At 37.3% G+C, this 24,814-nt stretch overlaps 1 protein-coding gene and 1 non-coding gene across 3 annotated transcripts in view; one reads left to right on the forward strand and one right to left on the reverse strand.

Annotated features, from left to right (window-relative positions):
* LOC123331130 overlaps window positions 1-24,814 on the forward strand; it is a 587,693-nt gene that overhangs the window by 409,357 nt on the left and 153,522 nt on the right. The gene's annotated exons all lie outside the window — the stretch shown is intronic.
* LOC112581469 lies at window positions 13,280-13,386 on the reverse strand. Its single transcript, XR_003106052.3, has one exon. It is a non-coding gene; the product is annotated as a U6 spliceosomal RNA (small nuclear RNA).

Below are 24,814 nucleotides of genomic sequence, written 5' to 3' on the forward strand. Positions count from 1 at the left end.
TTTTGATCTTCTTACTCTGTAATGACTTTAGAAAGTAACTTTGCTAGTATCCTAGGCATTTTATTTGGCACATATTAATCTATTCTGGGCCTTTACCTACCTAATGCTATTATTTTCTTTTTTTTTTAATTTTTATACTGTATTGAACAACTGTTACTGTTGAGATTTTCATCTAAAATGACAACTTCCATGTCATAAAATCCTCTGTCAGATATTAATATTTCCTGTGTCATAGTTCAGCTGGAAATATTTGGGTTTAATGATTCTGTTCTTTCTGAAAACTAATAGATACTTTATAGCTTGAATTAAATAGCACTGCTAATAATGAGAATAACAGCTAGAGTTTGTTGACTGTGAATATGTGCCAGACAAGGAGACATTTGTATGGATTATCTCATTTAATTCCCATATTAACCCTATGAGACAAATGCAACTTTTGTCCCATTTCACAGATACCTTAAGGCCATACCTGAGATATCTTTATAGCATTATTTTTAAATAAGGAAGGCCCTCCTGTTAAAGAAGCTAATGCTTTTATGAGAAGAATATCCATTCAGGAACTGATAAGCTTTATGACTGTGTCTTATTTTACATTTGTTTCCACAACAATATTGTTGGTTCCTAGTAAATTCTGTATGAATGAGTGAATATAAAAGCACAATATCCCCAAAATATAGATTTTACTTTAGGACACATCTATTTTATATTAGGGCAGGTCTTTACCAGCTGAACCACAAGGGAAACCCAAGAATACTGGAGTGGGCAGCCTATCCCTTCTCCAGGGGATCTTCCCAACCCAGGAATCGAACCAGGGTCTCCTGCATTGCAGGCAGATTCTTTACCAACTGAGCTATCAGGGAAGCCCATTTTATATTAGGACACATCTATTTTCTATTAGGACAGGTCCCCTATAAACAGTCAAACAGCATCCCTCTGCTCATGACTGCAAAACAAATTTAATCATTCTACTTTGTTCTTGGCAAAGCTGGCCTTACTGCAGATGGAACCTTCCTCTGTGACTATACACACATTTATCACTTAATCTGACTTTTCCAATATGTCTCTAAGTCATAATGCTTGGGCTTGATAGTAGGTTTTTCCCCCAATAACTCCTTTTCACAATCAATGAGACAAGGGAAGCCAGGAAAGCTTTTACTATCATAAGGGTGAGATGAGGAGTAAAGTAAGATGGTTCCAGAACCTACAGATTCTGTTTTAATAAAAGAGTATGCTCTAATTGTGATAAAATATCCATAGCATACAGTTCCCCATTTTAACTTTAATTGTCCATTCAGTGCCATTAAGTACACTCACATCATCGATCAACCATCATCACAGCCCATCTCCAGAACATGATGTCTTTCCAACTGAGACTCTGCACTCATTAGACAATAACTCCTCTTTCCACCAAGACAATACTTTTTAAAAGAAGCCTATTTTGGCAGAATGTTAAAATGAAGGAGAATGAAATTATACTGTAATAAAGTAAGACCTAATTCTAAAGCCCAACCCATTAGTATTATGTGTTTGAAAAACTAACTGAAAATATTTTCCTTTTGTGCCATAGTTCATAGATTACTTCTACTCTATTTCCATAATCAAAAGGTATTTGTTGTCAATGTTTCTTTGGTTTACTATAGTTTATGGGTTAATATTTTGAACAGAGAGGGTTAGTGCTAAAATCAAGAACAATTGTTAGGACACATGTGGGAAAATGGGTTCTACTTTTATAAGTAAATAAATATAATACAAAGTTGAGAAGGTAAAAACAATGGTCAGAGAAGGCAATGGCACCCCACTCCAGTGCTCTTGCCTGGAAAATCCCATGGATGGAGGAGCCTGGTAGGCTGCAGTCCATGGGGTCGCTGAGGGTCAGACATGACTGAGTGACTTCACTTTCACTTTTCATTTTCATGCATTGGAGAAGGCAATGGCACCCCACTCTAGTACTCTTACCTGGAAAATCCCATGGACCAAGGAGCCTGGTGGGCTGCAGTCCATGGGGTTGCCAAGAGTTGGACACGACTGAGCGAATTCACTTTCACTTTCAACTCTCATGCATTGGAGAAGGAAATGGCAACCCACTCCAGTGTTCTTGCCTGGAGAATCCCAGCGATAGGGGAGCCTGATGGGCTGCCATCTATGGGGTCACACAGAGTAGGACATGACTGAAGTGACTTAGCAACAAAAACAATGGTATGTCACGGAGGACATAATAGCATGGAAGAAATACTCTTTTTGATGATGAAAAATATACCATAATTGAACTCATTTGGGGATAAAAGCAGCTTTACAAATCTGGGACAATGCTTATTCTAGCGAGTTAAAGCTTTAAAATTACAGAGCAAAGGAAGACCTGGGAAAAATTAGTTCAATTAAATAAAACTACATTATACCATTTGATATAAAATTTTGTGTATTGTAATAGTACATCGTTGTACTTTATAGCTCTTTGGATAAATACTCTTGTTTTTTTGAAATTTGGTCTTGACCTCTATTAACTAGCCAAGGAAAGTGATTAAACAAGCTGGGCGTTACTCAATTTGTATAGTTAAAATAGCAATAAAGCATCAGTTGATACTGATTTTGCCAGTTCTGTATGTATAGAGTTATAGATCTTTTTTAATGCTTATTTCCTCTTGACTAAAATGGAAAAAAGAATGAATCAGTTTATTGTGATTTATAGAATGTCATGACCTATTTGAATAAACATTATTGAGATAATTGCCTTGAATTCCTGAAAACCTCTTGTAGCCTAGGCACTTTTTTTTTTTTTTTTTTTTTGCTCTTGAGTTCCCCATCAAGCTCTTTTGCATTTCATTTAGGTAGTAAAGCAGTTGAGCTGCATCATTTAGTAACTCTTATTTCACCCTCCATAAACTCTGCTTTCTGCCTTCAAGGGTACAATAGCATTAGCAGTTCTTTGTTTTTTTTTTTTTTGAGACTAAAATGTCTTAGGTTTGAGAACTAAGCAAGTTTTCTGTAAATGTATTTTCTAGTTCATTTGTTACATCAGCAGTAATAAATGTCCACATTTGGTAATTCTTAGTAATAAAATGTTTGTATAAGCGTAGAAGACATATAAATTAGTGGAAGGACTTTTTCAAATGTTATATATACCCTGTTGTCACTGTGTGTGGTCTAGTGTTATGCGCTCCAGGTTTTAATCCGTTTCATTTATGGTAGTCCTGCTCTAAAAAAAAAAAAACCTGCAAGAGAAATAAATATGCTTTGATTTATGGAGGTTCATATGGTCATTTTTATTAGCATCCCAGCCTTGGGGTCAGGGGCATTTTGTAAGAGGAACAAGCATTAACAATAACCTGCCATCTGCAACACTGATTTTAGCTTTTTCTCCTCTGGACATCTTAGCATTTCTGTTAATCCCTGTTTCTGACAATGCGGTCATATAAAATGTGCCTTCCAGGGGCCTGGCCCCTGGTGATAACCTGTTAGTGAAATTTGTAAGGTGTATTTTTTATAAACTGTGCTCCAGTTTAGCATCTGTCTGAATTCATATTACAAGAGCAAATAATCCTTGTCTGACCTCTGTGATTTTATTGAAATGTTGTCCGGGAGGCAACAGAATAAAAGCCCAATTTTGTAGGACTATGAGAAGTATGGAGAAGGCAATGGCACCCTACTCCAGTACTCTTGCCTGGAAAATCCCATGGACGGAGGAGCCTGGTGGGCTGCAGTCTATGGGGTCGCTAAGAGTCGGACCTGACTGAGCGACTTCCCTTTCACTTTTCACTTTCATGCATTGGAGAAGGAAATGGCAACCCACTCCAGTGTTCTTGCCTGGAGAATCCCAGGGACGGGGGAGCCTGGTGGGCTGCCGTCTATGGGGTCGCACAGAGTCGGACACGACTGAAGCGACTTAGCAGCAGCAGCATGAGAAGTATATTGACTTTGTCATTTAATTACTCCTTTTATGAACAAGAATTTTCTCCTCCTATTTTCCTTGGCATAGTGCTTCCTGATTATTTTTGTTGTTGTGGAAAACAACATTGAAAAGCAATTATCCTTCAATTAAAATAAAATAGAAAAAAGAAAAAAAAAAGTTGAACTTCTTCAGTTCAGTTCAGTTCAGTCGCTCAGTCGTGTCCGACTCTTTGTGACCCCCATGAATCGCAGCACGCCAGGCCTCCCTGTCCATCACCAACTTCCGGAGTTCACTCAGACTCACGTCCATCCAGTCAGTGATGCCATCCAGCCATCTCATCCTCTGTCATCCCCTTCTCCTCCTGCCCCCAATCCCTCCCAGCATCAGAGTATTTTCCAATGAGTCAACTCTTCGTATGAGGTGGCCAAAGTACTGGAGTTTCAGCTTAAGCATCATTCCCTCCAAAAAAATGCTAGGGCTGATCTTCTTCAGAATGGACTGGTTGGATGTCCTTGCAGTCCAAGGGACTCTCAAGAGTCTTCTCCAACACCACAGTTCAAAAGCATCAATTCTTCAGCACTCAGGTTTCTTCACAGTCCAACTCTCACATCCATACATGACCACTGGAAAAACCATAGCCTTGACTAGACGGACCTTTGTTGGCAAAGTAATGTCTCTGCTTTTCAATATCCTATCTAGGTTGATCATAACTTTTCTTCCAAGGAGTAAGCATCTTTTAATTTCATGGCTGCAGTCACCATCAGCAGTGATTTTGGAACCCCAAAAAATAAAGTCTGCCACTGTTTCCACTGTTTCCCCATCTATTTCTCATGAGGTGATGGACCAGATGTCATGATCTTCGTCTTCTGAATGTTGAGCTTTAAGCCAACTTTTTCACTCTCCACTTTCACTTTCATCAAGAGGCTTTTTAGTTCCTCTTCACTTTCTGCCATAAGAGTGGTGTCATCTGCATATCTGAGGTTATTGCTATTTCTCCCGGCAATCTTGATTCCAATTTGTGTTTCTTCCAGACCAGCGTTTCTCATGATGTACTCTGCACATAAGTTAAATAAGCAGGGTGACAATATACAGCCTTGACATACTCCTTTTCCTATTTGGAACCAGTCTGTTGTTCCATGTCCAGTTCTAACTGTTGCTTCCTGACCTGCATATAGGTTTCTCAAGAATCCCAATATTTGATCTGAAACTTTTCATTGTCAGGAGGTTTTTGCATACTGATTTAATCTCCTTATTTGATATTAGTACATTTAAACTTTCTATTTCTTCATACTTCAGTATTTTTGGTGGTGCACTTTTAATTATGTATCCAGTTCTTCTAGGTTGATCACTTTGTTGGCATATAATTGTTCATAGTAATTCCTTATGATTTTTTAAAAATTACTTTATTATTAGTGTAATGTTTACTCTTTCATATGTGATCTTATTTATTTCATTCTCTTTCTTTTGAAAAAATATTTATCTAAAATTAATTTTTGATTGAATTAAAGATTCTTTAAATTCTATAGTGCTTTAAAATTTTCAAAAGTTTCACACAGATGACTTTATACCATCCCATAAAAAGCCTTACCTTTTCCCCCTTTACGTTACCCTCTCTCCTTACTTCTCCTCACTGGTAGTTCCTCTAAATCTTTAAGTTCAGCTTTTGTTTGTCTTGAGGTATATTCTTCCTTCCATTTTGATTTCTTCTCTAGCCCACTATTTACTCAAGGGTGTGGTTTTGAATTTCCAAGCATTTGTGAATTTTCCAATTTTCCTTTTGTTATGATATGTAGTTCCATTTCATTGTGGTTGGGAAAGATGCTTGGAATAATTCTAGTCTTCTGAAATTCGTTAAGAATTGTTTTGTGACCTGACATTTGATCAATCACAGACAACATACTCTGTACGCTTGAGAGGAATGGACATTCTGCTGCTGTTGAGTAGAATGTTCTGTGTACATCTGTCATGGCCATTTGTTCAAGTCAGCTGCTGCTTTATCGATTTTCTGTCTGGATGATCTATTATTGAAGGTGGGATATTGAAGTCTTCTACTATTACTGTATTGATGTCTGTTTTTCCCTTCACTTACATCAGTGCTTGTTTTATATATCCAGGTGCTCTTATGTTGGGTGCATATATATTTATAACTGTTGTGTCTTATTAATTGGCCTTTTTAACATTATATAATGTCCGTTTTGTATCTTGTGACAGTTTTTGACTAAGTCTATTTTGTCTGACATAGGTGTGGTTACTTGTTCTCCCTTCTGTTTACTATCACATGGGATTTGTTTTTAAATCCCTTCACTTTCAGTCCCTGTAAGTTCCTAAGTCTAAAATAAGTCTCTTTAGACAACATAGAGGTAGATCTTCATTTTGTTTTTCACTCCATACCTTTTGGTTGGTAAATTTACCTCAGTATATTTACAGTAATTATTACAAGTGAGAGGTTGCTATTGCTATTCTGTTCATTTATTTCTGTCAGTTTTTTGTTTGTTTATTTCTCTTTCCTGTCTTCCTTTTTGACTTTGTCTTAATCTATTAAGGCCACTATAAAAAAATACCATAATCTGGATGGCTGATAAAAAGCAAGCATTTATTTTTCACATTTTTTGAGGCTGGGATGTCCACAGCACCGCCAAATTCAAGGTCTGGTGACAGCCCACCTTCTGATTCACAGACAACACCTTCCAGCCGTAACTGCACATGGCAGCTGGCTCTAAGAGCCCTCTAGGGGTATTGACAGAGAAGGCCAGTGGCACCCCACTCCAGTACTCTTGCCTGGAAAATCCCATGGATGGAGGAGCCTGGTGGGCTGCAGTCCATGGGGTCGCTGAGGGCCGGACATGACTGAGCAATTTCACTTTCACTTTTCACTTTCATGCCCTGGAGAAGGAAATGGCAACCCACTCCAGTGTTCTTGCCTGGAGAATCCCAGGGACGGGGAGCCTGGTGGGCTGCCGTCCATGGGGTTGCACAGAGTTGGACACGACTGAAGCGACTTAGCAGGAGCAGGGTTATTGATAAAATCACTATGCCCATTCGTGAGGGCTCCATTCATACAGTCTATGCACTTTTCAAGACCTCACTCCTGAATAGTCTCATGTGGGGCATGAGGTTGCAGCATAAGATTTGGAGATGTAAGCATTCAGTCCATAGCAGAGTTGATCATTTTCTGGTGATATATTTGATTTTTTTGTCTTTCTCTCTCTTCTTAACCTGCTATAGACTTTTTCTTTGTGACTACCATGAGATTTTCATAAAAATTCTGTCTTTGGGCAGTTCAGTTATAATTCAGATATAATGTATCAAGACCTTTTAAGCTCACTAATTACTAATATTAAACTATTCTATTTTTTTTTCAATTTTCTATATCCTTAATCATTATATTGCAAAGATATATTTTATTTGCTTCCTACATTTGTTCTTCTGTTTATTTTTTCTTACATTATTTCATTGGCCAAGATATCCAATAAAATGCTAAGTAGAAATAATGATAGTGTGCACTGTTTTTTTCCTTTAAGGAAAATGATTTAAATAATCCCTCATTATATACAATCATTGACTTCATGATTATTTTTCGTTTTTAGATCCCTATTATTAAAAAAGTTCTTGCAGTGACTACTAACCAGAGTACTTCTCCTAAAATAAGATTATTGTTTTTTTTTCTTTTTTTTTTTTTGCATTAATGTGGTAAATTCTGTCAGTTGATTCCCAAATGTTAGAACTTTTATTATTCCTGCATTATGCTCTAATTTCTCATGATGGAATTTTATTTTCTGTATTACTGGACTTGCTTTGCTAATATTTGGGTCAAGATTTTGCCATCTGCATTTATAACAAGGGTTGACCTGGGTTGTTTTTTCTTGTCAGGATTTGGTATTAAGGTTAAAATTGTGATGCAGAATGAGATGGAAAATGTTTTCCTCTTTTTCTATCTTCTTCAAATATTTGTGTAGTATTGGTGTTGTTTCTCTTAAACATATTTAGTAGAATTTGCTAATGAAGCTGTTTGGCCTTGAACTTTTTACTTGTAGGAGAAGTTTCAATAATCAATATACTTTCATGAACAGATGATAAAATATTATTTAGAATTCTATTTATTCATTTGTCAGGGTATAAGTTATGTTTATTAAGGCATTTATTCATTTTGTTTTCAAGCTTGATAATTCAAAATTGATTATAATTTGGTTAGTGGTCTGCAGTGATGCGCCTTTTTTTGGGATTTTCTTTGTTTCAGGAGTCTCATGCTTTTCCAGCTGAGCTAACTGAGTGCTCTTGGTTTTCTATTTTATATTTGAACAGTACTAGTTGTGTTTTTCAAGTTCATTAATAATACAGAAATTATTCTTGTTTCATTTCTGTTCTCTGTTTTATGATTTTACTTTTATTGATTTCTTTTGCTTTATTGTTTGGACGTTGCTTTCCTGTTCGTTTTTTGTGCTTTCTGAAATGAAATTCATAATCATTGCTTTTAAAACTTTCTCATGTTAAGGCTATAAATTACCCTAGCTTCATGAAATGCATTTTAAGATATTTTCATTAACATTTGGATTAAAATATTTTCTAATTTTATCTGTGATTTCTTTTTTATAATCTTCTGTTGGTTATTTGGAAATAACTTCATTTCCAAAATGTTGGCAATTCTTGCTCCTATCCCCTGCTTTTAAATTCATTTCTCTCTTTTCTCACCAATGGCAAGAGAGCATACATTGAATGGTATCAACACTTTGTAATTTATTGAGGCTGGCTTTATAAGCCAACATAAGGCCGATTGTGGAAAAAATGTATATGTTCTTGAAAATTATGTGTACTCTGTTTTTTAATGATTCATAGAGATTATATGTAGGGCTACATTGTCCATGTTATTGTTAGTTTTATGTAGTTTCTTCTTATACATTTTATGTATTTTATTGGGCTTTATGTTTCTTACACTGTCAATCATTTTTTATTTCTCTATTTTCCAGTATACTTATTTCGTAGATATAAAATAGATATATGTTTGCCATTCTTGTATAGTTTATAAATTATATGCTTGACTTACTTAGTTTTCTGGAGATGGAGAATATTTTTATTATCTGTGTGTGTTCAATTACTCTATGATTCTAATAGCTTAACTTAGAACTACTCTAAAGTTTTAAATGCTATCTTACAAAATGCAAAATCTGAACCTTACAGATTTTGTTCATAGCTATCAAATTAATTTCTGGATTTGGGAATTTTGTTGTCTTTAAGTAGTAATTTCTTACATTGCATGAAGTTAGTTGTAAAAAATAGAAACCCACCCTTACTGCCTGTGCCTAAAGGGCAGTGATGGTGAGAAGTGGGTAAAGGATCTGATGAGTTTCCAGGCAGTGACTCTCTGACGGTTACTTCTCTGCTTACGTGTTTGAGTCTGATTATTTTGTAAGTGTCTCACATGCTTGCAATATTGGCAGGTGTGCAGTGGCCAAAGTGTATTGCCGTGAAAATGGCCAAAACCAGCCCAAAGTCCCGATGACATTTCAGGTCCAGTGCTCAGCACCAACTAATCAAATTGGTGTCTGTAACCTTTAGGTTAGCCTCTGGTTCACTCCATGTGGCTCTCAGTCCATTCTTGAAATAATCAGCTCTGATGGGAGGCCCAGTTCTGCTGGGACGTGTAAGTTTATCAAGACTGTGCAGTAGGGTGTGTGATATTTCAGAATCTTAGGGCAAATTGTGAACAAGGAGACACTGAGGACTTTGTATTTGACTCTTAAATGTTATATACTTGATTCAACATTTAATTTCACACTAATTTAAAGGTTTAGAGTATTTCTTTTGGTGGTAATCTTGTTTACATTATACACTGAAACATTATGAGACCTGCAAATTTGATACAGAAAATTGTATTTACTAAGTAATGAAATTTTATTTAATATAAAATAACTTATTTCCATAGTCAGCAAAAGTTCTATTTTATTCATATATGAGAAGATAGATTTGAGAAGTATCCTGTAATGAAAATGAATCCACCTGATATTTTCAGTATCACTGATACTGTTCTTTCTCTAAGGCACTTACTTTATTATTTTACATTTTGCCATTAGCATCATTCAGTTAAGGGACTAGAAACATTCATTTGATTTAATATAAATTGTTATATATGCAATATATCTATGAATATTAATAATTAGGAATGTCATTCATTAAAGACATTCTTCTTTGGAGCAGTAAGATTGTATGTGAGAAATCAATGGTTTTAGAGGCATCTCAAATACATTGTTTTTTATCTAAATTAAAATATACCTTGAATAGTGTATAACCTGTAATTTTTTAGGTCAGACATATAATTGCTGATCTTTAAATTCAATCCATATATCTGACTATTTTATACTTCACTATAATAAGACAAACATTTCAGAGAAGATAAATAATAACATGACTATGAAAATATTTGCTAATAGAGCCTATTGTGTTCAACAAAATTAGCATAATTATTCTCTAAAAGAGTCAGCTTCATTTCCATTGTTTCCAGTTGTATTGATATATTCTACACAGCTCTTGTTCTCTTCAGGTATTAGAAACTTTTATCGGGTGGGTGAATTTTGTGAATGATTAGGCTTACGGGTTTTTTTTGTTACCTATCTGGGTAGGCAGCTGCAATCACTGCAAGCTCTGGTCCCAGGCAGGATATAAAGTTGACAGTTTGTTTTCAGCATTTATTCACCTTATTTTGTAAATACGTATGTCTTCTTTAATTTATGCTTCAGTAAGTCCAGTGATGTTTTTCACTTCTCCTGGTTTCCCTCTGTAAGTTACAGCAGCGCCAGGCTGGGGCTGGGTAGCACCCTAGTGCTACCGAAGTGCTGCCTGGAGTGATTAGTTACCTGTTCTAAACGCAGTGTCCTCCACCGTGCGATGTTGGAAAGAATATTCCAGTTCTCTAATGCCCATCTGCAACACGGGCATTACAGCAGCACCGAATGCAAACACTGCAATGAGAATGGGATGAGATAAAGCATAGGAAGATTTTAACGCAGTCCCTGGAGAAAAATGACTATTGACTGGATGTTAATTCCTGTATTGTCATAGTGACTTACAGTCTCCCACAGCAGGACTGCTCAAGCATAAAAGAAATGGGTCCTTCTCTCAAATGACAGTGCCAGTTGGATGTTATAGTTTGAAAAGTGAGCTTTGCTTCTTACAGTCGTTCAGTGATCCAGGTTGTTTCCACATCTTCCTTTATCCGCCCTGCTTTCATCCCTCCTCCCCTCCCCCTCCCCCTCTCCCCTCCCCCCTCCCCTCCTCCCCTCCCCCCACCCCCTCCCCCCTCCACTGTTCCCCCTTCTCCTACTTCCTAGTGATAGCAGAGGTGACGTTGATGAGGGTGATGGTCTCTGTTTGGGGGTATTATTATAATACACTCTTTGGAGTCTCTCTTCTTCCACAATGCCAGCCATTAGAGCACTACTAGGTTGGTAACTTTGTTGAACCAATTTAGGCCTGCTTACTTGTGGTTTCTATCACCTCTTTCAGCATTCACCTTTTAAATGAAGCTTAATTCTCTTTATACAAATGGGTAACAGACAAGGCTGAGCATCACCTGGGAAGTGCCGGTTGGAAGTTGTGTCACAATGGAGGTTCTCCCCTCGTCATGTTGTTTTGGCAAGTCTCTCTCAGTCTGGCATTGTATCCTCTGGTTCTACCTTTTCTAGAAACCAATGCAAGTTTTTCTTCTGTATTCTTAATTGATTGTCCTAATAAAACATGATTTGAAGCACATTTTAGTTAACTTGTTAAGAAACCTCTCAAAAGAACAATCAATATTCCATTAGTTGTTACTTCAAATTTACTAATCATTATTTAATTTGGGAGAAAAAAAGTTGAAACAATCAGAGCCAACCTGCACAGGGTTTTAACTGCCACACCTCTTAACCTATCCACATATTCACCCATGTATTCTGCCTTCTCCATGTTACCATGGGTGAATGCATTGTAATCCTATCTAAGGCCTTTTTTTTTTTTTTAATTTTATTTTATTTTTAAACTTTACATAATTGTATTAGTTTTGCCAAATATCAAAATGAATACGCCACAGGTATACATGTGTTCCCCATCCTGAGCCCTCCTCCCTCTTCCTTCCCCATTCCATCCCTCTGGGTCGTCCCAGTGCACCAGCCCCAAGCATCCAGTATCGTGCATCGAACCTGGACTGGCCACTCGTTTCATACATGATATTTAACATGTTTCAATGCCATTCTCCCAAATCTTCCCACCCTCTCCCTCTCCCACAGAGTCCATAAGACTGTTCTATACATCAGTGTCTCTTTTGCTGTCTCGTACACAGGGTTATTGTTACCATCTTTCTAAATTCCATATATATGCGTTAGTATACTGTATTGGTGTTTTTATTTCTGGCGTACTTCACTCTGTATAATAGGCTCCAGTTTCATCCACCTCATTAGAACTGATTCAAATGTATTCTTTTTAATGGCTGAGTAATCCTCCATTGTGTATATGTACCCACAGCTTTCTTATCCATTCATCTGCTGATGGACATCTAGGTTGCTTCCATGTCCTGGCTATTATAAACAGTGCTGTGATGAACATTGGGGTACACATGTCTCTTTCCCTTCTGGTTTCCTCAGTGTGTATGCCCAGCAGTGGGATTGCTGGATCATAAGGCAGTTCTATTTCCAGTTTTTTAAGGAATCTCCACACTGTTCTCCATAGTGGCTGTACTAGTTTGCATTCCCACCAACAGTGTCAGAGGGTTCCCTTTTCTCCACACCCTCTCCAGCATTTATTACTTGTAGACTTTTGGATCGCAGCCATTCTGACTGGTGTGAAATGGTACCTCATAGTGGTTTTGATTTGCATTTCTCTGATAATGAGTGATGTTGAGCATCTTTTCATGTGTTTGTTAGCCATCTGTATGTCTTCTTTGGAGGAATGTCTGTTTAGTTCTTTGGCCCATTTTTTGATTGGGTCATTTATTTTTCTGGAGTTGAGCTGTAGGAGTTGCTTGTATATTCTCGAGATTAGTTGTTTGTCAGTTGCTTCATTTGCTATTATCTTCTCCCATTCTGAAGGCTGTCTTTTCATCTTGCTAATAGTTTCCTTTGATGTGCAGAAGCTTTTAAGGTTAATTAGGTCCCATTTGTTTATTTTTGCTTTTATTTCCAATATTCTGGGAGGTGGGTCATAGAGGATCCTGCTGTGATGTATGTCAGAGAGTGTTTTGCCTATGTTCTCCTCTAGGAGTTTTATAGTTTCTGGTCTTACGTTGAGATCTTTAATCCATTTTGAGTTTATTTTTGTGTATGGTGTTAGAAAGTGTTCTAGTTTCATTCTTTTACAAGTGGTTGACCAGATTTCCCAGCACCACTTGTTAAAGAGATTGTCTTTAATCCATTGTATATTCTTGCCTCCTAAAATATGGAACGCTTCACGAATTTGCGTGTCATCCTTGCACAGGGGCCATGCTAATCTTCTCTGTATCGTTCCAATTTTAGTATATGTGCTGCTGAAGTGAGCACCAAATGTATTCTTTTTAATGGCTGAGTAATACTCCATTGTGTATATGTACCACCGCTTTCTTATCCATTCATCTGCTGATGGACATCTAGGTTGCTTCCATGTCCTGGCTATTATGAACAGTGCTGTGATGAACATTGGGGTACATGTGTCTTTTTCCCTTCTGGTTTCCTCTGTGTGTATGCCCAGCAGTGGGATTGCTGGATCATAAGGCAGTTCTATTTCCAGTTTTTTAAGGAATCTCCACACTGTTCTCCATAGTGGCTGAACTAGTTTGCATTCCCACCAAAGGCCCTTTTTGAATTGAAATCAAACCTGATTCTGAGGAGAGATGTGCTTATGTGATCTTGCAGCCTTTTTGTGTTCATGTGTTTGTAATTTGTGGGGTTTTTCAGTGCATGGATCTCAAGGCAGAGGGGTCCTCTTGCCCAAGTGCCCAAGGGAGGTACTGCCTGCAAAATTAGGTAGTTTTGACTTAATTGAATAAGCTTCGTGAGCATAGAAAGTAGCTTCTTAACTCATAGTAAAATCCATCCTGTCTTTTACATTTAAATTTTGGATACATTCCCTCTTGTGGTTTTTGTTGCCATTGCTTGTTACTTTACTATAAATACCAAAAGTATTTATATTTTGCTTTTTGAGAAGCTTTTTACATATATTTAAAATCTGCTTGTTGTTTTGCAGAACTTCTCTGAATGATGTCTGCAAGGTAAAACCTGGAAAAATAGTTATATTTTTTCAGATTAAGTGCCAAGTTGTTTCACTAACACATTTATTCCTCTGCAATGTGAGGTCACACCAAAATAACATATGATCACAAGAATGTGTACTTTCAGGTATACAATCTATGAGCATAGTGGCTAGCATATAAAAGATATTTCAAAAAAGTTCTTTCTTTAAATAAGACTGCAATTAACAAGTTTTATGACTAGATTAAATCCTAAACCTTCTGCCATTTCAGGGCTCCTTCAAATATGTTTTATGATATTTGTTCATTTTCCTTTGGATTATTTACATAAAATAAAACTGAAGAAGTAGAAAATAAAATTCTGCATGCAGTTTTATTTCCCAAGTATCATGTATATGAAATAATCTGTCAGCAATGTTTTGTTTCTTAATAAGATAGAAGATTCTGAAAGTACATTTCAAAAAGCCATTGGATCACATTTGTCTTCAGGTATGGGAGCTATTAGTACATCCCTGGTATGGCTAGGTCATATTTTCTTTGATACAGTAGAATTTAATCTGATAAAACAAATTCTATAGAAGATTTTATATCTCTGACAGTGAACTGTTCTCATTGTCAGAGATCTATACATTTCTCTGTCCAGATATAGAAAATCTTACAGCATGGCAGTTCATCCAAATTCCCACTTGTATTATTAGAGTGGAATTAAAAGTCCTAAAACTAGAATAGAATTAGATGGCCAGATGCTCAAGTGAATTGCTGCTCCTCGGTTAGGCCTATTTCAGCTCCCAACCAGTATCTATAAATCAAAGTCATTTAAAGAAATATTTAAAAAAGTACTATCCCTACAGTAATCTTTAAAGACTGTTAATTAAGGCTTTTATATTAGGAAGCAAAAGTCTAGTCAGAGAATCATACTTATGTACTTATTCTCTTTATATCATTCATTATTTTAGGCAGTATCTATGTAATATTTCTGAGTAAAATAGAACAGTATATACCATTAAAGGAGGCAAAATTGTACCAATACGTTCATTTAAAACTGATTAATTTTATAATACTTTAAAGGGTATTTTTTATTTTATTTATTTTATTTTTTTTGTCTTTCTTTTTTTTTTAATTTTATTTTATTTTTAAACTTTACATAATTGTATTAGTTTTGCCAAACATCAAAATGAATCCACCACAGGTAATGAAGCAGCACTCATAAAAACTTCACTAACATAACTGAATTGTTAATATGTAAAGTCTTTATCCAAATCACTTTTTACACAATCTTTGGCTATCCAATTAATGATAGTAAAGAGAAAAATTATTTGTACTAAAATAAAAGATATTTGGAGAAAGTATCCTGATATTGACATTGGCTTTAAAAATAACCATTTTCTTTCAAGAAACATACATAATATTGTTCAAATAAAAATTGTACACAGGTATCAGGGACAATAAAATAGGAATGAACTTAACCAAGGACATGAAAAATCTATACTCTCAAAGCTGTAAGACAATGATGAAATAAATTGAAGAAGACATACATAAGTGGAAAGAGATGCTGTATTCATAGATCAGAAGATCCTCAGGTGTACAACTTACTCAGTAATTTTATAGATTATATTCCATGTAAAGTTGTTATAAAATGTCTTTGAACAGTCATCAAAATATCCATTACCATTTTCCTTCCTAGAAAACTGCTTTCTGTTCTTTAAAACTGATCCCCCAAATGGCTCTTCATGATACTTCCTTAATCTGTTCAAGGATAGCTGGTCTTTCTAGCTCTCTCTGCTGTTAGTGGTGTGATTCTCTCTAATCTTTATAACATAGCAACAATCCAGCTGTATTACAGTATTTTCATTTGTTTTCATGTTTCTAATTTCCAAAGAGCCATGTCTTGTTTCCCATGTCTTTTCCCCCAAGATTGTATTTTTATAACATTGTCTTACTCTCCTTTTTTTTTCACCAGTTTCATTGAGGCACAATCGACCAATCAAATTGTACACTTAGAATGTACAATGTGGTGATTTAATCCTGTGAAATGTCTACCAAGTCAGGCTAATTAATACATCCATCATGTCACAGACTACCATTTTTTCATTTGTTTTTAAGAGCATCCTTTCCTTCAGTTCAAGATATTGTCTTTGATGTGCAGAAGCTTTTAAGTTTAATTAGGTCCCATTTGTTTACTTTTGCTTTTATTTCCAATATTGTGGGAGGTGGGTCATAGAGGATCCTGCTGTGATGTATGTCAGAGAGTGTTTTGCCTATGTTCTCCTCTAGGAGTTTTATAGTTTCTGGTCTTATGTTTAGATCTTTAATCCATTTTGAGTTTATTTTTGTGTATGGTGTTAGGAAGTGTTCTAGTTTCATTCTTTTACAAGTGGTTGACCAGATTTCCCAGCACCACTTGTTAAAGAGATTGTCTTTAATCCATTGTATATTCTTGCCTCCTTTGTCAAAGATAAGGTGTCCATATGTGCGTGGATTTATCTCTGGGCTTTCTATTTTGTTCCATTGATCTATATTTCTGTCTTTGTGCCAGTACCATACTGTCTTGTAACTGTGGCTTTGTAGTAGAGCCTGAAGCCAGGTAGGTTGATTCCTCCAGTTCCATTCTTCTTTCTCAAGATCGCTTTGGCTATTTGAGGTTTTTTGTATTTCCATACAAATTGTGAAATTATTTGTTCTAGCTCTGTGAAGAATACTGTTGGTAGCTTGATAGGGATTGCATTGAATCTATAAATTGCTTTGGGTAGTATGCTCATTTTCACTATATTGATTCTTCCAATCCATGAACATGGTATATTTCTCCATCTATTAGTGTCCTCTTTGATTTCTTTCACCAGTGTTTCATAGTTTTCTATATATAGGTCTTTAGTTTCTTTAGGTAGATATATTCCTAAGTATTTTATTCTTTCCGTTGCAATGGTGAATGGAATTGTTTCCTTAATTTCTCTTTATGTTTTCTCATTATTAGTGTATAGGACTGCAAGGGATTTCTGTGTGTTGATTTTATATCCTGCAACTTTACTGTAGTCATTGATTAGTTCTAGTAATTTTCTGCTGGAGTCTTTAGGGTTTTCTATGTAGAGGATCATGTAATCTGCAAACAGTGAGAGTTTTACTTCTTGTTTTCCAAGCAACTGACAAACAACTAATCTCAAAAATATACAAGCAACTCCTACAGTTCAACTCCAGAAAAATAAATGACCCAATCAAAAAGTGGGCCAAAGAACTAAATAGACATTTCTCCAAAGAAGACATACAGATGGCTCACAAACACATGAAAAGATGCTCAACATCACTCATTATCAGAGAAATGCAAATCAAAACCACTATGAGGTACCATTTCACACCAGTCAGAATGGCTGCGATCCAAAAGTCTACAAGTAATAAATGCTGGAGAGGGTGTGGAGAAAAGGGAACCCTCTGACACTGTTGGTGGGAATGCAAACTAGTACAGCCACTATGGAGAACAGTGTGGAGATTCCTTAAAAAACTGGAAATAGAACTGCCTTATGATCCAGCAATCCCACTGCTGGGCATACACACTGAGGAAACCAGAAGGGAAAGAGACACGTGTACCCCAATGTTCATCACAGCACTGTTTATAATAGCCAGGACATGGAAGCAACCTAGATGTCCATCAGCAGATGAATGGATAAGAAAGCGGTGGTACATATACACAATGGAGGATTACTCAGCCATTAAAAAGAATACATTTGAATCAGTTCTAATGAGGTGGATGAAACTGGAGCCTATTATACAGAGTGAAGTAAGCCAGAAAGAAAAAACACCAATACAGTATACTAACGCATATATATGGAATTTAGAAAGATGGTAACAATAACCCTGTGTACGAGACAGCAAAAGAGACACTGATGTATAGATCAGTCTTATGGACTCTGTGGGAGAGGGAGAGGGTGGGAAGATTTGGGAGAATGGCATTGAAACATGTAAAATATCATGTATGAAACGAGTTGCCAGTCCAGGTTCGATGCACGATATTGGATGCTTGGGGCTAGTGCACTGGGACGACCCAGAGGGATGGAATGGGGAGGGAGGAGGGAGGAGGGTTCAGGATGGGGAACACATGTATACCTGTGGCAGATTCATTTTGATATTTGGCAAAACTAATACAATTTTGTGAAGTTTAAAAATAAAATTAAAAAAAAGATATTGTCTTATCTATCAGATTACAGTAATTTTTGTAATGTTTTTTCTCTTTCCATATTTTGTCTACATATTTTTTTTCCTGTTGTTTGACATAATGTGTGCCTGTTCATGTTAGAAATTATCTCGAATGCTGGGCCATTCTGACCTAGGAAAGAGTTCCTAAACGCTGGCTGGAAGTTTTGCCTGCATGGGGAGGACCTGGGGATAGAGGATTCACTCTGGGGGCCATTGACATTTTGCTACAGAAACCTCAGTGGTCATATCATGCAGCCTGTTCCTCCAGAGGCATCCCCATTCTCTTGGCTCATCTCTGTGCAGGGATGTGGGTCTGGGATTCTCAGCACCCAAGCAGGAATTTTCATTACTCTCCATTTCAACACAGTGCCTCCATCACTGTAGCCTACAGCCTCGAACTTGAAAGTCTACTTGGTCAATTCATGCAAGGAATAACTTTCCCACTGGCTTTGCATGAGACAAGTAGTCTATCTATTTGACTGTGTGCATGTGTTAGGGAAAGCACTGAAGGGTGGGAGGGAGTCAGCGATCTAGGAAATTGAAGTGCTCCAGACAAACTTTCAAACAATATTAGATTTTCATCTTTTTTTTTTAATTTTCCTTCCTTCCTTTCTCTCCTTTCCTTCCTTCCATCCATCCATCTTTCCTTCTTTCCATCCATTCATCCATCTTTCCTGCCTTCCTCTCTTCCTTTATTCTTGCAACCAGTTCCATCAGTTTTTTACACATTCCTAGGCTTTGGTTGTGAAAATGTTCTTGTTTATTACTGGCATCCCTTTTGGTGATCATTAACTATTCAGTTTTAACTCATTATCTAATTATCCTTTTGCCAAAATATTTTCATCTTTCATTTCGGTTGCCTTTGCCTTGTGAACTCGAACATTCCTTTCTGAAACATCTTACTAATGTACTCTCAAAGAGAGGAGATAGGCATCTATGTTTAAGTTTATTTTAAATGAGAGGTATTCCAGTTGATATGCTTTTATTTTCATCCATTGTGTTTCAATGATGTTGGTGGGTGAATGTAATGAATAGTTAAGTGTTTAAAAGTAAAATTGCATTCACATTGACTACGTGATGCAATAATATGGTGAGTCCCAATAATTATGCTAGAACAAGAGACTGGAATATCCACAGTTTAAGTCAGTGCACTTTAACTTTACAAAAATAATCTTTATTTAAGCCTCAAATGCATCAATATTGTTTGAACAGCTTGCATATACAAATGTTCCTAGTTAATTGTCTTAATATTCATCCTTACTCTGTGAGCACGTGGAAGGTAGGAGCCGTGGGCAAAGAGCTCCCAGCTTTCGTTGGTGCTCAGGAGAATAGAAAGCATTAGTACAGCGCTGACTTAATCTTTGTCTGACATGTATTCTCCAACCACCTAAGCATGTTTCTGCTCAGGAGCAGAGTATGCTGATAGCAGTAAAGTGCTTCTCAGAACCAATTTACATTGATTCTCCTGAACTGCATGATACAGTAGAAATTTGAAATATACCCGTTATGACTTTGTTTCTAAGAAACATACAACCTCAAAAAAGTACTAATTTTTCTTAAGTCTGAGTTGTTACTATATAGTGGAGAAAAGATAATCACATTTAATTTTATTTGACTCTTATAACCTTCACTGAAGACAATGAATAAAGCATACTTGAATCATGAAGTCTAGGTTAAAATATAAGCCTTCTGTTAATGCTGAAAATAATGTAAAATTAAGGAGATGTTTTTCAAAGTTTCAAGTAAATTTATGAGAGACATTTCCATCACTGACAGGATAATTAATTTGCCTTTTGAGAGCTAATTATGTCTTTTAAGTCAGTGAAATTAAAGCTATGACATGAGAATTGTGTGAATTTTCCATGAATATGAAAGACTAGATTTGGAGAGGAAGTCACTTGGGAAAAAGTATGTTGCTTTCAGAGAAAGCTGGGTTCGGAATTCAGAGGGAAGAAGATGATGGAGGTAACAGCATGGCATTTGCTCAACATCTACCCTTTGGCTCTGCGGTAATTCTATCCAGTATCATGGATTTAAACACCATTTGCAAGATAATAATTACTGAATCTGAGAAGGCAATGGTACCCCACTCCAGTACTCTTGCCTGGAAAATTCCATGGACGGAGGAGCCTGGTGGGCTGCAGTCCATGGGGTCGCTAAGAGTCGGACACGACTGAGCGACTTCACTTTCACTTTTCACTTTCATGCATTGGAGAAGGAAATGGCAACCCACTCCAGTGTTCTTGCCTGGAGAATCCCAGGGAGGGGGGAGCCTGGTGGGCTGCCGTCTATGGGGTGGCACAGAGTCGGACACGACTAAAGTGACTTAGCAGTAGCAATTACTGAATGTATATCACCAGCCTAGATCGCCTTCATATTCTTTGGGCTCATCTCCATTTCCTTCTTGATATTTCCATCTGCATGTCTAATATCCATCTCATTACTAATATGCACACAGTTGAATTCCAGATACACCTTTTATTCTAATGCCCTATGAATTTAGATTATCAGGTAATGGCAACTCTAACCTTTCATCTGCTTAGAGGGGAAATAGACTTGATTCCTTATTTCTTCCATAATCCGCAGATCCAACCATGTGGACAACCTTTCTGACTCTAATTTCAAGAGCTATTCATGATCAGATCTGTACCTCTATCACATATAGCTATGTCTGCTCCCAGCAGCATTCAAGCCACTATCATTAATTACCTTTATTTCATTGCACATGACTTCTGCAACTTCTAACTGTGTACCCAAGCATTAACTTAAAATAGAGGTCATAGTGATCATTTTTAAAAGTAAGTTAAAGTTACAGAGAATATGGGATAGACTTGCCTTTCTCCCTTCTCCCCACTAGTACAGTTTATGAACCGTGGAGATGATGCGGGAAGCATCTAAAGATTAAAAATGAAAAGTTGAAAGAGAAAGGCAGCCTAGTTAGGGACTGCAGCACTGGAAGAATTTATTACTGCAAGGTGTCTTACCATCCAATCCCCAACAGCAGTGGTGATATCAAAGCTAGCATTTTCTGGACTACCAATCGAGCAAAAGTAGGCAGCCTAAAAATTCTACACGTCATGTAGGTTTCACGTCGCCCCAGGATCAAAGGGAAGGGAGCATATGGCAGCCTGTTGACAAACACTCTCCTCCACTGAGCCTAAGAAGCACTCTGTGTTGAGAGACACCAGGGGGCTGCTCTTCACCAGTAAATGGGATCCTGCCAGGGACCAAACCCTGAACAGGGAAGGCCCCTTGTAAGGACCAGCTAGAGTGTCTACTTTCTTTTTTTTTTAATTTATTTATTTTAATTGGAGGCTAATTACTTTATAATATTGTAGTGGTTTTTGCCATACGTTTGCATGAATCAGCCATGGGTGTACATGTGTTCCCCATCCTGAACCCCCCCTCCCACATCCCTCCCCATCCCATCCCTCAGGGTCATCCCAGTGCATTGGCCCTGAGCACCCTGTCTCATGCATCGAACCTGGACTGGTGATCTGTTTCACATATGACAATATACATGTTTCAATGCTATTCTAGAGTGTCTGCTTTCAGTGGACCCACCAGAATGACTGCTGATGGATAGGAAGTTATTTTGGAGGGTGATTAAAATCCTCTCAAACCAGAGTGTGGTTCTTTTTGTGCAACTCTGTGAATGTGCTAAAACCATTGAATTGTACACTTGAACAAATTTTATGGTCTGTGAATTATATCTCAATAACCTTTAAAAAAAAACAATGACCTATTACAACACACCTATCACGATGGTTAAAATTAAAACACAGGTAACATGAAATTCTGAAAAACTGTTTCCCTCCTACATTGACAATAGGAATATAAAATGGTAGAGCCTCTTTTGGAAGCAGTTTGGCAACTTCTTACAAAATAAAGATACATTTAACCATATGTCTAAGCAGTTGCACTCTTGGGCCTTGATCCCAGAGAAATGAAAATTCATGTTCACGCTGAAATCTGTAAATGAATGTGAATAGCAGCACTATTCATAATAGATCCAAGCTGGAAAAAACCTAAATATCCTGTAACCGGTAGATGGTGAAACCAACTGGATACAGCCAGAGTATGGAATACCACTCATCAATAAAAGAGAATGGACTGTGTATTCATGCAGCAACTTGGATGGACCTCAAGAAAATGATGCTCAGTGAAATTAGCCATCTTAAAAGTTTATAGACCATGTGATTCCACTTTTACAACATTTTTTAAATGACCAAATTAAGGGAATATAGAACAGATTAGTTGGTTGTTACGGTGGGTTAGGGAGAGAGACAGGTGTAGGGTAGGGAAGATTGTTCTGGTTATAAAAGGGCCGTGTAAGGAATCCTTGTTTTGATAGAATGTTCTCTGTTTTGACTGTGGTTCTGGTAACACAGACCTTGAACATGTCATAGAACTGTATGGGACTAAATGCACAGATAGGCACACACATAAATGACTATAATTAAACTAGAGAAATATGAATAGGATAAGTGGATTTCTTGGACACTCTCCTGATTGTGATGTTTTGTTAAGGTTTTACAGAATGCTAATAATGGAGGAACTAGGCGGAGGGTAATCATTTGGTGGCTCAGACGGTAAGGTGTCTGTCTACAATGCGCTAGATCCGGGTTCGATCCCTGGGTTGGGAAGATCCCCTGGAGAAGGAAATGGCAATCCCCTCCAGGACTATTGCCTGGAAAATCCCATGAACAGAGGAGCCTGGTAGGCTACAGTCCATGGGGTCGCAAAGAGTCGGACATGACTGAGCGACTTCACTTCACTTCAGGCAGAGGATAGACAGGATCTCTGTATTATTACTAACAACCCACATGTGAATCTTATTTCAAAATACAAGTTTAATTTAAAAAAATTACATCAAAGCCATGTTATGTTTTATCTGAAAAAAAGCCTTCAGTATCTTATGTCACACAAAATAAAAGTCTAAATTCTTAACCAACAGAGCCTAGAGAGCCCTCAGTGATCCGGCCCCATTCTGCTCTCAGGCTCTGCAAATCACGCCCTCGTTCACACAAGTCCAACCTCACTAGACTCTTGCAGCTGCCCAAAAATGTTGAAATATGTGCATAGCCTGTTGTCTCTGGTTGCAATGTTCTTCCTCCATACATTCATTTTACTATCCCTCTTACCCAGTGAAAGCCTCTGTGTATCGAGCACGGCCTCAGCTTTTCTTGTCCCTTTCTTTTTTTTCAGCTGTTGCTGTGGCAACCAGCTCTGTGCAGCTGTATTCTGACTGCACCGTGAATCTATCACATTCACTCCAGTGCTTGTTTTCCACTTCATCAAGAGATGCCAGCAGAACCCACCTCAGTGTAGGACAGTACATCTTACGGACCTTCCCTTCCCAGTGTGTGATGGGAGCTGGTGTCTAAGCACTGCATAAATTGATCCCTTGGGCAGATAATGCTGCAACATCCTCCACGTGACTATCAGAGAGCTCCTGGCAGTGGGTTGGATTCCCTTCTTTCCTGTCGTAACCGTCCCATTGCTGTTCCTCGCATCACTTGTCAAAGTAGGTTGCCTGAAAATGTTTGTTTGATTATTCTATCTGGATTACAAAAACTTAGAAATCTTAGCTCTCTCAAACTTCATCATGTTTGATTTTTCTCTCCCCTACAATACTTTTCATATTCTAAGATAATTTGTAATTGAATGATTTATCTTTTCTCACCCTAGTTATCTGCCTTTTCTTGCTAGAAGGAAGGTAAGTTCCATAAGAATAGAGAACTTTGTTTTATTCACTAGTGTATATGAAGCACTTACAAAAGTGTCTGGCATAGCCTATTAATTTTACAAGTATCTGCTTAATAGGGTGACTGGTTTGAACCTCTCATTTCTAAAGAGAGAGAACAGGTTTTGGATGAACATCTTAAAAGAATCATACATGATTCTAAGCATCAGCAGAACTACACTGAGGCTACAATCATTAAGGGAGATACGGATTGGGAAGTTGACATTACGCATATTCAACACCTCACTGTTAGAATGGATATGTTCTGTATGGATATTGGCATTCCCTTAATAGATGCTGGAAGACATGGTCTCAAAGAGAGTCAATGAAAAATAACTGTAGAAAACTGGGAGTTGGCCCAGAAAGGAAGAACAGAGACCATCAGATGTAACTGAGATGAAATCCAGTGAACATCCAGCGTAGAAGCTCAAGACCATGTAAATGTGGATAAACTGTTGTTCTCATTCAGGTTCCCAGGGTTCTGTGGTGATTTCAGGGAGTCGCTCCACAATCTTCATGTAAAAGAAAGTGAACCCACTTAGATAACAGCATCAATCAACCCAAACCTGAAAATAACTGAACCCCTCCCTGTTTCATACAGAGAAAGAGATCTAATCCGAGACACAAATTACAGGACATGAACATGATTGGTAAATATTTCAACCTTAAAGAAATGCTCTTACAGACAGTGACACCGGCCAGGGCACCTTCCAGGGCAGGGAGGACACTTTCACTTATTTCCTGCTTCCAGGGAGATGAGAGTGTCAAAGTCTCTTACTTTGGTCCCCTCTTCTGTAACTTTAATTCACAG

The sequence above is a fragment of the Bubalus bubalis genome, chromosome 22 (assembly GCF_019923935.1).
Source record: "Bubalus bubalis isolate 160015118507 breed Murrah chromosome 22, NDDB_SH_1, whole genome shotgun sequence".
Taxonomy (NCBI): domain Eukaryota; kingdom Metazoa; phylum Chordata; class Mammalia; order Artiodactyla; family Bovidae; genus Bubalus; species Bubalus bubalis.